This window comes from Podarcis muralis, chromosome Z (genome assembly GCF_964188315.1).
Source record: "Podarcis muralis chromosome Z, rPodMur119.hap1.1, whole genome shotgun sequence".
NCBI classification, from domain to species: domain Eukaryota; kingdom Metazoa; phylum Chordata; class Lepidosauria; order Squamata; family Lacertidae; genus Podarcis; species Podarcis muralis.
Window position 1 is genome coordinate 48,069,246 of NC_135673.1, and position 14,167 is coordinate 48,083,412.

At 44.4% G+C, this 14,167-nt stretch overlaps 1 pseudogene; it reads left to right on the forward strand.

Moving 5' to 3' along the window:
* The first annotated feature begins 212 nt into the window (after positions 1 to 212).
* On the forward strand, positions 213 to 1,518 carry LOC114588895 (sentrin-specific protease 6 pseudogene; annotated as a pseudogene).
* The last annotated feature ends 12,649 nt before the right edge of the window (positions 1,519 to 14,167 follow it).

Genomic DNA, 14,167 nt, shown 5'->3' on the forward strand with positions numbered 1-14,167 from the left:
CTCAAGTAAAGCATCGCAAAGCTCTCTCCAAAAAAACAGATGTTGAACCTTTACATCAGAAGTCCTACGAACATGATAAGCTGGATTGTGGAAAGATAATAGTAGGAGCCCTAAAAAGAACACTGGTGGAGACTGTAACTTTTTCTTTCAATTCTATCAAGATACACCTGGAAAAGGGCCCTAGGGGTATTCATTTAAAGGCAGCTGAAATTACCAAGTGGACATATGGATTTGCACGCAACCAATTTGTATCTTTCCTGCGAACTACAGCTGCTGCCTATCAAAAACTGGAATCCCAAATGAAGTGGAACAGGAAGGAAGCTAATGTCTGGAAATGCCGTAATGCCACAAATCCTAAAGAACGAGAAATCATTTTAATTGTTGATTTCTGCTATGACCCTGATACACATTTAATAATTGAAGCAATGATCGCTAATATTGGTGATACAAACAACATTCCTGATTTCTGTGTGAAAATGACGTCTAAAAAAGTAAATAGTGTGCTTGAGGCCTTTCGAAAACCCCTTGAAGACACCTCTAGAGGAAACAAAAAAAAACACATCCCGAAATCCAAAAGGCAGCTGCAGAATAAAAGACAGTCCCAGGTCCTTGATGACAGTGATGATGAATCTGAGTCAGACTCTGCACTGAGAATCGTTTATCCCCCACCTCCTGAAATGGGAGGTATTGTTGTGACCAATAAGGATCTTGAGTGCTTAGATGAAGGGGAATATTTAAACGATGCAATCATTGATTTTTATTTGAAATATCTGGTGCTTGAAAAATTGAAAAAAGAAGATGCTGAAAGAACTCATGTGTTCAGTTGCTTTTTTTACACATTCCTTAGTGAGAAGGAGAGTGGAAGTTTTCCAGAGACCTCACAACTCACAATTGAGCAGCAATGGGAAAGGCGAGTGAAAGGATGGACACAAGATGTTGATATCTTTGAAAAAGATTTTGTTTTTGTTCCCATCAATGAAGATGAACATTGGGTCTTAGCTGTTATCTGTTTCCCAGGCTTAATGAAGCCTGTATACGAGCGCAATCCGTACTCTAAGAAAGTTAAATTTTCTGCTATTTGCAAACAGCCTTGTATTCTGCTCATGAATTCATTTAGGGGCCCCTTCCCATCACATATTTTCCAAATACTTCAGGAATGGCTGGAGTTAGAGTGGGAAGTCAGGAGAGGTACCAAAAGAAGTTTCTCTGAACATGTTGTGAGATGTTTATACCTGGAAGTGCCACAACAAAACAACAATAGCGATTGCGGAATTTATGTGCTACAATATGCGGAGAGCTTTTTTGAGACTCCCATTCTAAGCTTCGACACACCAATGAATTTAACTGACTGGTTTCCAGACTCAAGAGTGGAAAATAAGCGAGAAGAAATACGAAACTTAATCCTCAGTCTGCAATAGTTTCTGCAGGAACCTTTGGTTTCATTGTTGCTGTATGATTTATTTGGCCCCTTGGCTATGCCCATAATTTCTGAGACCAATTCAAGACCAAGGCAATCCTCTTTTAAGAAGGCTTTTCCTTTATGGAATAATGATCACAATCATTGCCTTTACTTCTGTTGTTTATTTCACTTTGTTTACTGTGCACAATTCTGTAACTTTAGGTTGTAAAGTACTTTTTAATAGCTGCAAATAAGTAAACATTAACTGCAAGTTCACCTTGCCATCTGTGTTATTGTTTTGATTCAGCACATAAATGAATAAGCAAAATAAATGCATAAATAAATGAAATTATATGGATGGGATGGATGGGAGTTGTAGCCCACCAGCATCCGTTGGTGTAGGAAGGGCCGGCCCAAGGTATTTCGGCACCTGAGGCAAACTACAAAATGGCACACACACACCTGGAAAAAATGTGTGAATGAAGAACAGGAAATCAGTAGTAGGAGATCTGCCACCACTTTGGGCTAGCCCTGGGTGCAAGGGTTACAGAGAAAACCACTCCAAGCATTGAATGGTGGTTCTTCAAGAGGCTGAGCCAGGCAATCTCAGGACTTGGTGGGAGGAATGGGCCTTCTCCATGTCACTTGCTCACTGCCCCACTAGAGGCACTGTCTATTTACTCCCCACTTTCCATGTTGAAACATTTAGAAGCCATGAGTGGATGGAATGAGGGTGGAAATACAGTCTCGTTTCCTAAGTCTTCTGCTGCAGGGAACATGCCTTGCCTCTGCCACAAACCACTCCTCGGCCCCACCCCATACTAATGGAGTGTAGAAGCGAGAGCATTTGATTGGGGAGACTATGTTGCAAGCAACATCCTTTCCCCCCAAAGCACTCTGGGCACTGCAGTTTAAACCCACCAACCCATCCTCCAGGTTGAAATTCCCAGCAACCTTTAGCAAACTGCCATCTCCAGAATTCTTTGAGGGAAAGGGTGAGCTTGAAATGTGCTTTACAGGTTAAACAAAAAACGGAAACGGGGAGGAGGATGAGTAGAGGAGCTCCGTCCTAGTTTGTTGTTTTAGCAATAAATCTGAAATAATTAACAGCCAGAGTCTCGCGTTTGTGGGAGAGACCAAGCCGTAACAGTAAACAGTAAACGGTGAAACCCACGGCTTTCAACAGAACATTAAAAACAGAACAAAACTTCAAACATTAAAAACTTCCCTAAACAGGGCTGCCTTCAGATGTCTTATAAAAGTCAGATAGTTGATTATTTCTTTGATATCTGGTGGGAGGGCATTCCACAAGGCAGGAACCACCACCAAGAAGGCCTTCTGCCTGGTTCCCTGTAACTTTGCTTCTCACAGCAAGGGAACCGCCAGAAGGCCCTCGGTGCTGGACCTCAGTGTCCGGGCAGAATGATGGGGGTGGAGACGCTCCTTCGGGTATACTGGGCCGAGGCCGCTTAGGGCTTTCAAGGTCAGCACCAACACTTTGAATTGTGCTTTGAAACGTACTGGGACCAATGTAGGTCTTTCAGGACTGGTGTTATGTCGTCTCGGCGGCCACTCCCAGTCACCAGTCCAGCTGCTACATTATGGATTAGTTTCCAGGTCACCTTCAAAGGTAGCCCCACATAGAGCGCATTGCTGTAGTCCAAGCAGGAGATAACTAGAGCATGCACCACTTTGGCAAGACAGTCTGCAGGTAGGTAGGGTCTCAGCTTGTGTACCAGATGGAGCTGGAAGACAGCTGCCCTGGACACAGAACTGACCTGCACATAGCCTTGGGTTCATCTTACAAAGCCAACCGAGTGACCCCAAGCTACTCAAAACCTCTCACACATGGTTGTTTTGAGGATGAAATGATGGCAGAGGGAGAACCATGCACATGACCTCAATCTCTGGGGTATTAGCCATTTCTCATTTTAACTAGCAATAACTTGCATTTGTTACGTTTGGCTGCTGATCTTCCCCAATAGCACAGCTGGGAAAGACCTTCTTCAGGCAGACAAAGGTTTCCTTGGTTTCAGCTTCTGCCTGTGATCCTGGGCACCCTACATTGGGAGGTGGTAGCTGGGATGCCACGAGGCCTGATCCCCATATAGTTCCCTTCAGGTTGCGATTTAGGTTGTGAAAGGAGGTGGGGGGTGTATGTGGTGCTTGTGAAGGACAGAGAAACAGGTTCCTGCTTCAAGGGGCTTATGATCTGTAAATAAACACAGTGGAGACAGAGGCAGAGGGTAAACAGAGGGAGAGTATGCCATTTATTTCTGTTACGTGCACTGTGTACTCATCCTAGCTGCAGTAGGGCAGTCGTCACCAAGCTGGTGCCCTCCAGATGTTGCTGAACTAAAGCTCCCATTCATCCCATACCATTGGTCTTGCTGGCTGCTGGGAGTTGGAGGAGTCCAACAACATCTGGAGGGCCACCGGTTCCCACTCCCAGCATCCCTGCCCTATACTTAGTCAAACTGTTGGTCCCATCTAGCTCAGCACAGTCTATTCTGACCAGCTGTTTGCTGAGATTAATGTTCCTCATTCTTCACTGGAGATGCTAGAGAGTCTTCATGGGACCTTCTGCATGACCAACAGATGCTCAACCATGGGGCTAAGGTGCTCCCCCCTCAGTAAGACAGCCCCGCCATTGCTTCTTACAGCATTGCTTCAGGAGCTGAATAGGTTAGCCAATTTATTTATTTAGAGCATTATTTGTTTCCAGTAAAGTGGGGAATAACTTCCTAATAAATAACTATGTAAAATGTATCCCTTGGAGCATTCTACTGTAACAGTGGCAGCAATTCAACCAAATTTCAGCTAGGGCTCAGGAACCGTATGCAGGGCATCAGTGGCGTAGCGTGGGTTGTCAGCACCCGGGGCAAGGCAAGTAATTTGCGCCCCCTAACCCGTGGATTTGCGCCCCCTAACCCCCAGATGTTGCGCCCGGTGCGGCCGGCCCCCCTGCACCCCCCACGCTACGCCACTGCAGGGCATGTAGTTGAAGGACAATATTTTAAAATGTGCATATTCCACCCCCAAATCCCACACAAAGGGCTCCCCCCCCCCCACTTTGTGAGAATTTATCATTGTAGTAACCAAAAGCTTCCACTTGTTAAAAAGCAGAAGGAAAAACTGTAATGTTTAAGTGAGCTAGCACATTTAAAATCAAAAGAATGGAAAAGTGGCAGCCTGACTATTTCAAAATGGGGGTCTGTACAATCACTTCTATTCCCCTGCTCAAGAAATCTCCATATAAAGTGGTACTTCTAGATTTGAACTGTTTACCCCACTGGTTCCCTGCAGCCTCTGATCAGAGGGTGGGATTCTGGAGGCTGCCATCTATGGCCTCTATGCCCAGAAAGTCAGCTGACACTAGAAGGCCAATCCAGTGCCACTCCCTGGTCCAAAAACACCCTGAGCTGCTACCTTCCCATCAGTTTGGGAAGCTGCAGCTGAAGAGCAGCTGGCTGGATCATTCTATGGCATCACCTTCAGCCTAGCTTGAACCCGGAGGCTCCAACCTGCTCTTCACGAGGTGCTTATGCCTGCCACTCACCCAAAGCATCAGAAACATGTAGAACAAAACCAAAAATGGCATGATCAGTCTGAACACACAAGACCTTAGAAACACTTGCCATTTGCCCAACCTTCCAACATGAGCTTATTTTTGGGACCAAACATCAGAACCAGGTGCCAAGGCTGATTGTGATGTATGAATCTGAACTGTGTAAGGTGAGTTTTGTTACTTTAAATTTCTGCTGGGGTTCTCTCGTCAAACTGTACCTGCCCCAAACTTGGATCTTTACATTCTGGAATTCTCCTTTTTTATATTTATTTTTTATTTTTGGAATCAACATATAGAACATAACATGAATTAACACAAGAAGGGGCCTTTTTTGCAGTGGCTCCCCATTTGTGGGGAGCCCCAGGAAGGTTCACCTGGCACCTTCATTATACACCTTTAAGTGCCAGAAAAAATGTTCCTCTTTAACAAGCCCTTTGGCTGATTGATATCTGATGCCCTTTTAAAATGTGTTGGGGTGGAGGGGGTGTTGGGTCCTTTTGGTTTTTATTTTGATTATGTATTTTGCATTTTTATATTCTGACTGTATCCTGTACTGGTGTAGGGTGGTGTACAAATTTTAATAATAATAATAATAATAATAATAATAATAATAATAATAATAATAATAATTTATTTATACCCCGCCCATCTGGCTGGGTTTCCCCAACAACAACAACAACAACAATAATAAATCCGCAGAAACTTCAGGTAAATTCCTGAGCAGCTTTGCTGGCAGAAGACTGGGAGTCCTTCAGGGAGTTCTCCCTGTGTGTTTCAGATATGACAGCTCCAATGCTTCCACCTCCTTGTGGAAAACTAGAGAGTTCCAAAGTGCTAAAGCAGAGGCAAGATATGATACTGTGAAACTCCTTGTTTTGAAAGGGGTGATGTAGTCCAACAAGTCACCTCTTTAGCTAGGTATGAGTTATGTTATTTCTTAGCATGCAGTGCTATCAACATGCTGAGAGCACCCAGCCCTATCTCTGTCTCTTCAGGATTAGAAGAGGCAGGAAAGCTCCTGGAGACAGTAATGGGCTGGATGGGAAGATAGATAGAGATAGATGACTCCCACTTCTCAGATCTGGTAGGGTTGGCCATTCTGGATGGGACTGAACTTCCACCTCAGGGATAGGTTGCTAAAAGCATCATTGTCACTTGAGGCCCAGGTGACCTCAGTGACGAGGATTGTCTATGGCCAGCTTCAGCTGGTGGATCAAGTATGGCCATTTCTAGACATGGATATCTTAATTACAGTTGTCCACACAATGGTAAACTCCAGGGTAAACTACTGTAGTGCACTCTGCATTGGGCTGCCCTTGAAGATGATCCAGAAGTTGCAGTTGGCGCAGAATGGAATAGCAAGTTACATGTGATAAACATCACTCTCAAACAGCTCCATTGGTTGCCAGTTATCTTCCAGGCCCAATTCAATGTCTTTAGGTTGACATTTAAAGCCCTGAATGGCCGGGGCTCATATATCTATTATTATTATTATATCTATTATTATACGTTCTCCTTTACCAACCTGCCCCTGCTTTTCTGATGTTCCCTGCGTGAAATGAAATGTGTGACATGGAGGCCCGTGGAAGCACCTTCTTGGTGGTGGCTCCACAACTATGGAATTGTCTCCCCTTTGAAGTGCCTCTCACCCCAACCTAATATTTTTTTTAGATGCCAGGTAAAACCCCACCTTATTTCTCAGGCTTTTAGAGGCTGATGAGTTACATCATATTGTTGTTAATTATGTAACTTACGATAATTCTTGTAACAATTCTGTTTATCACATATTATGTATTTACATTAGTTTTTGCAAACATCCCTGTGATTCTTTCGATGAAGGGTTGAATTGCAACCTCAACGAATGAATGAATGAATGAACAAATGAAGAAAATACAGTCCCCATCAGCTTTGCCCCCAAAACCCTCCTCAAGTGTATAATTAAATTTAATAGGAGCCACCCACATTTTCCAGCTGCCATGGAAAAGTACTTATGTCTAATCGGTGCTCTGGCTTCAGAGCGATAATGGCTTTCATTTCCTTGTTCTCCATTATTTATCTCTCACCTTCTTGCAACCACCTGATCTGATTTTGTATCATTATGAAAAAGAAAGATCACACAGGAATAGCAGAGAGGAGAGTGCGTGCTCAGCAGAATCACTTCAGCTTTTGTCAGAAAAAGGATCCCCCCCCCATAGTGCCACTGACTCATAAAATCGTGAGGGCCACTTTGAAAGTTGGGAGGGAGCCAGTGGATTGCAGGTAGCTGGAGTGTTGGCTTGATTCGTGGGTTCCCATCATGGAAATGCTGCTTGTATATTTCCAAAGCAAGGTCCCTGTTCCATTAATAGCTGTACGAAATGGGCATGGCTGGGAATAACAAGTGGGGAGAACATGGTCATTCAGTCATTACATTTATGCACCACTTTTATCTTCTAAAGATCTCAAAGTGTTTTGCATGCTTCTCCTGCATCCTCACAACAACCCTGTGAGGTCTCTCTCCCATTCATTGTTGCCAACACTGTGAATTCCTCTTCTTATCTGAGTCTGAAGTGGGGTCCAAGTCCTCCTGACAGCTCATGCTGCTGGAGGACCTGCTCTTCTTGCCTGATCCCTGCAGGGCTTCTAAAAACACCCTCTTTGGACGTCCTCCTCTGACTCTGATTGCAAAACTACAAAGCAGGCAAGGCACATCCCTCATTGTTCTAGCTTGGTTGCCAGCCTATAAGACACAGCCGAATAGATGCCTACCTGTCATTCAAGATGCTCAAAACTATTTCTATCTAGGGCAGCACAAGGATCACCAAAGGCGCTACATACTCAGGAACTGCTTGGCAAATGGCAGGATGCAGTGTTCCAGGGGCAGGAAGGTGAAAATTAAGAATCTGTTAGCTAAAGGAACAAAAGGAATGTAGCAAACACGGGGTTGGGTGCCTGCAGGCTTCTGCTCCTGAGATGGCACAGCAGCTTAAAGCATCCCAAGAATAGGTAAAGGTAAAGGTACCCCTGCCCGTACGGGCCAGTCTTGACAGACTCTGGGGTTGTGCGCCCATCTCACTCAAGAGGCCGGGGGCCAGCGCTGTCCGGAGACACTTCCGGGTCACGTGGCCAGTGTGACAAAGCTGCATCTGGCGAGCCAGTGCAGCACACGGAAACGCCGTTTACCTTCCCGCTAGTAAGCGGTCCCTATTTATCTACTTGCACCCGGGGGTGCTTTCGAACTGCTAGGTTGGCAGGCGCTGGGACCGAGCAGTGGGAGCGCACCCCGCCGCGGGGATTCGAACCGCCGACCTTTCGATCGGCAAGCCCTAGGCGCTGAGGCTTTTACCCACAGCGCCACCATACCTCTTCCTTATCCCACCACCACCCACCTCTGTGCATCATGTCTCTTGCTCAGGTTAAAATGAAACAAATTCTACATGTCCTTATGCTAAGGCAGGAAAGGGGTGCATAAATTCATAATTACCCATGCATAATTTAGGTATTATTTGCATACCATAAACAAGCCATCATTCTAATGAAATGTCAAGCAGACTGGGGTGTTAATGAGAGTAAAGGGAACCAGTGAGAAGAACAAAGAGGCTGCAATGAAGGAGAGCCTTAGAACCACGTTTGCCTTTGCTGTTGGTTCATAAACAGAATGGATAATTTAAATGCACTCATTATCTTGACTTTAAATGCCACTGACTTTGGCAGCAAGGAGAGAATGCTTTCCACAACCTAGCCCTGTGCTGGTGTGGAGGAGAACCTACCAAAAAAAAAACCAGCTAAGTTATGGAGAAGCTGAAACAACATCAGCCCATATGAAGCCCTTCACAATGCGGGTCTGCGAAGGCCAGCCTTGCCTCTCTCCAAGATTCCAGAAGAGATCTTGCCATTTAAGAACACAAGTAAAGCCTGGCTGCTGGATCAAGCCAAAGAACATAAGAAGAAGCTGCAGGATAAGGCCAATGGTCCATCTAGTCCAGCCTCCTGCTCTCACAGCTGCCAACCAGATGCTCAAATGGGAAACCCTCAAGCAGGACGTGAATGCAGCAACCACTCTCCCCACTTGTGAGTCCCAGTGAATGGCATTCCAATAATAATAATAATAATAATAATAATAATAATAATAATAATAATTTATTATTTATACCCCGCCCATCTGGCTGGGTTTCCCCAGCCGCTCTGGGCGGCCTCCAACCGAATATTAAAAACAATATGCAAGGTGGGGCCCTTTTATAAACCTCAAATGCCAGGGAGTCAGCCCAAACTCCAGCCTTCTTATTGAAAAGCCTCTCTCCCTTCTTCCCTTCTCTAATTTCTAGGTTTCGTAGCAGAGGGGCTCTGTAGTGGAACTACCTTCTTTCCAGCTGTGTAAACCAAGAAGAACCTTGGATGTGCTGCCTTGCTTCTGACTGAGCATATCTTGCAACCCTCCAAAACATCTGTTAGCTTGAAAGGGCCTTGCAGGTTCACTTCCTCCCAACACAGTTTCCCAGCTTGTGTTTCGGACACATAGATAATGAGGCAGCCAAGAAGAAGAGATGCTTGAATGGTCAGGTGTATCATATGAAACACAGGCCATGGGACCTATGGAAGATACACATCTCATACTTGCACCTCACTCTTCTGAGGTTAGTTTCAGTGTCATTTCCAACTGTGTTCTGGCCACATCTGTACACGTGTTACCAAAGCACATGCCAAGGTAGCAAAACAGGGTTGCCAAGCTCTTTGGGACCAACAGCACATTTGCAAATGTAGGTACCACCCATTCTAGACTTTCTAGAAAAGCTAACCAATAAACTGAAACTGACATGGGGACAAACAGAAGAAGATGCCTTCACCCCAGTATGGCTCCCCTTCATCACATATACAGCCCAACAAGACAATGAGAAGAATCCACAGACAGTGTTAGTTGATGCAGAGAAGGCCTTTGATAATTGAAATACTTTATTCTCACTTGTACAACTTGTATACAGTGAGATTACACAAGCAACCCCCCCAAGCAGCTCTCTTAGTCTTAATTCTCCTCGTTTACTGATGCACACCCACCAAACCTGAAATTCAGTTGCCCTGTTGTTATCTTTTCATTCAGCAGCCTAACAGCCCACGGATAGAAGCTGTTCTTTACCCTGTTGGTGCGACTAATCATGCTTCTATATCTTCTGCCTGAGGGCAGGAAGTGCCGGCCAGGATGTGAATCATCCCTGAGAATTTTCCTCACTCTCCTGAGGCAACGTTCTTCCGCTATTTCATCCACGGGACAGCCCATAATATCTTCTGCTGTAATTACCACCCTCTGTAAGCACTTCCTATCAGTTGATGTCAATCCCAGCGTACCACACCGTGATGCAGTATGAAAGGACACTTTCTATTGAGGATCGGTAGAAGGAGATCATGAAGTGTTGATTGACATTGTTCTTTCTCAATACTCTGAGAAGATGGAGTCTCTGTTGGGCTTTATTAATCACCTGGGTTGTATTTATTTTCCAAGTAAGGTCTTCACTGAGCTAAACTCCTAGGAATTTAATCTATCTTGGAAATTCCTAAAAAAGGTTATCGACTTATCTGAAATGGGAGAAACCCATCTATGAAATACAAAAAGCCAGCTTAATCATGAACAATGAAAAAGCAATTCATCTATAGAAAAAGGAACAAGACAAGGCTGCTCCCCCTCTCCTCTATTATTTATACTAATACTAGAAATACTAAATTCAGAAATAAGAAGGGAAGAAGAAATTAAAGGGATATCGCTGGGAAAAAGGCCCTTCAAACTAAAAGTCTTTGCGGATGACTTAATATTAACATTAGAAGATCCAATAAAGAGTATTCCCAAAGCTCTAGAAACCATAACAGAGTATGATAAGGTCTCTGGGTTTAAACTCAACAGACTAAAAACAAAACTCATGGTAAAAAAAATCTACAGAATCAGGAAAAATGGAATTGGGGGATAGAACAGCATTGGAAGTAGTGAAAAAAGGTAAGGATTTGAGGATAGAGGTTACAATGAAAAATTTAAATTTGTTCGAAGATAATTATAAAAGGACCTGGAAAGAAATTGAAAGATACTTGGATATCTGGTCAAGACTGAAATTATCTTTCTGGGGAAGAATTTCGGAGATCAAAATGATTCTGCTGGAAATTTTAGATATCCTGGACTTGGAGAGTTTCGGCAAGAGATTTGGGTGGCATGCCTACCTAGGTTACAACAAGGCAAAGGTCCACAAAGGCTTCATGAATCACATCATTAGAAGCTCTTTATATAAGGTGTGGACCACTTACCAACATTTGTTGGAACCGTATACAGCATGGTGGCTGTCACCATTAGAAGCGTTTTCAGTTAAAAAAATAAATATATCAGGGAATTGGGCAACGTATAACCAGCTAGTAAGTATTTTTTACTCTCTTTTTTGCCAATGTGAAGAATAAAAACAAAACAAAACACTTTTTTCCCTCTCCCCCCCCCCCACTTTTTCCTTTTTAAAAATATCTTCTTCTTTAAAGGGGGCACAGCCGCTACAACCACCTCTCACCCGTATTTTTACTTTTTAAATCTAAATTCCTTCCCCCTCCCTTTAAAAAAATAAATAAACAAACAAATAAAAAGTATTTCTTAAAAATACGTTTTTTCCTCCTCCCATTTTTTCTTTCTTAAATGCTTTCTTTTTTTTAAGGGGGACACTTTCACTACAGCCACCCTTCACGCATATTTTTACTTTTTAAATTTTAATTCCCTCCCCCTCTTTTTAAATAAATAAATAAATATTATTTCTTAAAAACACGTTTTTTCCTCCCCCCATTTTTCCTTTTTCCTTTTTTCAATATTTTCTTTTTCTGGGGGGACACCACCGCTACAACCATCTTTTACTCATATTTTTATTTTTTAAGTCTTAACTCCCCCCCCCTTTCCCCCCTTTTAAAACAAAAACAAAACACATTTTTCCTCTCCCCCCCCCCCCACTTTGAAGAGCTGGACAGTGGTGGGAGTAGAAGGGTCAAGGATCCAAAGAGGGGGTGGCCAGCCTGCAGCTAGGAGATGTTGGACAGGGTTTAGAAATGCCAAGGGAATATTGGAAAAAATCACCCCAAAATTTCTGATGCTGAAAAGAAAAAGAAACCATGTAGACACCTTCACTGTCATGGCTTCCCCCAAATAACCCTGGAAACTCCAGGTTGTTAAGGGTGCTGGGAATTGTAGCACTGTGACAAACAACAGGACTCCTTGTAGGGTGTTGGAAGGTCCCCCTAACAAACCTTCCATTGTTGCAAAGAAGCGGTGCAGGGAGGTGCTTGGAGCAGGTCTTCAGTTTTCAGCCACATCTGTGCTAATCTGGAAGAATCTGGCTGTCATCCCCCAATTTGGCACAATGGTTCCAACCTGCAGCAGTTTGAATGCCTCTTGAGATATCACTGCCAAACTGCACAAGGATTCCTGAGCCTGATGCTGTGTTTCTCAGAGGTGGGTCCCCAGCTGTTGTTGCACTAAAACTCCCATTATGCTGCTCACGTTCATTTAGCCGCCACACAAAAATTATGCCAGCAGCAGCTCAAAGTGGATTTTTGGTGATTAACTGCCATAAAAGGTTTGCGATAATGCTGGGCTTACATAATAAAGAACCACAGCATGGCTTGTTTTGTGCAGACCACAACCGTGTCCACGACAGCAGTTGCAGGGTTCTTTCACACTTCCACTCATCCAGTACCTAGAAAGCATGGGTCCAAGTTGTTTTCCCCTTGCCCCATTCCAGGCAAAGCTGCTAGATCAGAGCAAACATCAATGCGGAGGAAACCCAAACTGCTTTGTTCCAACAGAATGCTAAAGAGTGGTTTCCCCCGGGAAGGAGCAGTGGAACAAGAGGAATTATGGATAAGCCCCTGAGCGAGGCACCTTGGGGTTCAGTCTGCACACTCTGAACAAGATGGGACTGCCTTGTCTTTCTGTGTGAATCATTCTCCTTTATCTGCTTTTATCAGTACATAGGAAGAGCAGACAGTTGTGCTTCCATGGTGACCCTGCTGAAGCAATGTCAAGGATGGAGTCAGCTTTCATTCCAGCAGAGAGATTGCTCTTGGCAGTTGCCTCAATCCATATCGCCATCAATCCAAGACATCCGCCTGAACTGCATCCCCCGCCCCACTCGCCCACTGCATCTCTTGGAAAAAAACACCCTCGGCCTGACAAGGCTGGCCAGCCCAGACAAAGCCCCCTGTGTGTGGTGCTGCAGCGATGACGACGCACAATTCCCATCAAAATGGGGTTCTTTTATTAATTATGCAAAGCAGACGTAAGCAAATCCCAACAAAGCCATTATTGAAAAGGTTGCCCTTTCCTCACAATCCACAAGTTGGCTGTAAGTCACCCTCACCCCCACAAACCACTTTCCTTTTCTTGCACCCATCAACAAACACAGCTGGAGTCATAAAGCTGACATTTTTAAAATAGAAGATTGCAACCTTTATTGTGACTTGATGAGGAATTACGCTGAGATTTTTTATCCTATTAAGTTGTGACCCTCTAACAATTTGGCATGATTTGTTCAGCATTCTAATCTGCAGGGTGTGAACATCCCTCTCTCCCTCTTTGATCTGAACGACATCTCTGAATTTTAGTAGTTGCTGGGGGAGCAGAACTGGGGGGGGGGGGAGGAAAGGCAGAGAAAGATGAAAAACTCAATTTTCACAGGGGGAAAAGCCAGGGTTGTCGCCCTTTATCATAGATTCACGGAAGAGAAAATACATTCCTCCTGGATTCACCACCTTCATATCCATCATTCTCACTTCCCTCTAAGGCAGGAATGAGGAACCTGCATGGGCCTCCAGAAATTGTGTGGACCTCCGGCAGGGTCGTGGTCTGGGGTGATGGGAGCAGGGAGTTCAAGAAAACTTGCAGGGCCACAATATCCCCCCATCACCTCTCCTCTGTCAAGTTTTGCACCATAAACCTGACCCTGTTAATAATATTTGCCTGCCTCACCTCAGATGCCAGAGGCATCCTTAGCAGTGTCCAAGCCCCACCAGTAGCGGGCGTAGGCAAAGGGACCACCTTGCAAGAGAATGCAAATACCTATTTCAGCAGTTAAAAATCTCTATCCGCACTCAGCTTATCTATAGAACCTATTGGGACAAGGTTGCATAACCTTAAAAGGTAAAGGGACCCCTGACCATTAGGTCCAGTCGTGACCCTCTCTGGGGTTGCGGCACTCATCTCACTTTATTGGCCG